The sequence below is a fragment of the Parasteatoda tepidariorum genome, chromosome 5, assembly GCF_982258835.1.
Source record: "Parasteatoda tepidariorum strain Cologne lab strain chromosome 5, Ptep-v5.0, whole genome shotgun sequence".
Taxonomy (NCBI): Eukaryota; Metazoa; Arthropoda; class Arachnida; order Araneae; family Theridiidae; genus Parasteatoda; species Parasteatoda tepidariorum.
Genome location: NC_141759.1, coordinates 75,542,163 through 75,543,900, shown reverse-complemented (window position 1 = coordinate 75,543,900; position 1,738 = coordinate 75,542,163).

The following is a 1,738-nucleotide window of genomic DNA, read 5'->3' as shown; positions in this document are numbered from 1 at the left end:
CAAGCGTTATGTTAAGTCATAATGTCACTAAAAAATTTGACCACTACCAACTTTGTTTAGTGTTTAAAATTTGTTAAATACAGTAATAATTGAAAGAATTTCGAATTACACAGCACTATGATACTAAATCAACTTTTAAACTGGTTACGGATGCAGTATATTGAAAAAATGTTTTAATAACTGCTAAGTTTGACAAAATATTTCATACCATTTGATTTTTTTCTTGATTTGTTATACCTTTATGTTTTTTTAAAAATTTAATTATTTTAATTAGCCTCCATGGTTTTGAAAACTATTTTATTATTCGTGGACTTCAACTAATTAGAATCTAAATTTTTTTTAAAAATTATGCATATAAGTTTAAAAATGTTTCATTTTATGTTCATTGAGTTTTTGATGTAATCAAAATGTGTTTAAATTTATTAAAATATTTGCATACCTTAAAAATGCTTTATTTCATGTATGCCATTTTTTAAAAGTTCGATTTCAAGCAATATGACACGATATCAAAGCCCAAAACATTTCTGTGCCCGGGGACCCTTCATGCTATAAAGACGGCCCTGGTTAGCTATTAACACGTTGAATGCCACGCTAATTTTACATGGCTTGCCCGCCTGGCCACAACGATAAATAGCTGCAAACTAAATTTGCAAATATTAGACAAATTTTGCTAGCTTTCGTTTTTAAAAGGTTTAGCATGACAAAACTTTAAAAAAAAGTGGTGAATTATATAAGCCTACAGATAATGGTGGATAAAAATCTACTAAATTGAATTTATTAAACCAAGAATCACAATTAATAAATTTCCACTTGAAAATATTTATTCGCTGTCCGGAGCAAGTTGGCATCTCCGTGTATATGAATAAAACTATTATTGTGTGTTCTATATTGTATTAATTTCTTCAAAATATTTAGTAACGATAATATTAAACAATTAAAAATTTACTCGAGTTATGTGTTTCTAATAATCACCGGTGACCACGAACAAACTCAGTGCCGGTCACCGGTGACCCCCATGGCATCAACGTGTTAAAGAATTTATAATACACAAAACTCATAAATTAAAACAATTAAATTTCAAAATGTTTTCGAACATATACAATGCTTTCGATACACGTAACGAAAGTATTGCCATGTATGCTCCCAACTCTTCAATTTGCTCATCAAAATATTTTTCCTCTTTTGTTATACTCAATAAAAAGAACACTCATTCATGGTTGATCGTGCTTATAATTAAGGGAAGACGTAAACACTTATAATTTCATTCCTATCTTATAACAACACTAATTTTAAAGCAATTTAGAAGATAATGCATGCATCACAAAGAACATTTTAAAACAAATTTATTTCCGTATGACAAATAGACTGCTTTATTCGTCAGATTTACAACGCATCATTAACTTTCATCAGAGAGCCTTTTATCGAAAATAATTGCGATATTGCACCGTAAAGGCGATTTGGAGCATTATCTTCTTAGTTTCGATCGCCAAAAAACGACATTTTTGTATCACTTCGCGTGGTAAAATGAAATAAACAAGCCTTTCCTCGAAACTAATGTTATAATATGGTTCAGTAAGGCTGAAGGTCAAATGAAAGCGAGGCTTATTTTATTATACAATGCCCAAGGCATGACACGTTTGTTTTGTTTGGTTATAGATAATTCAGGAATAATTCTGAACGCGATGAGGGAAAAAATCGCCAAATGTAAACATTAGAATCCGGCATCCAATGGTGGTTA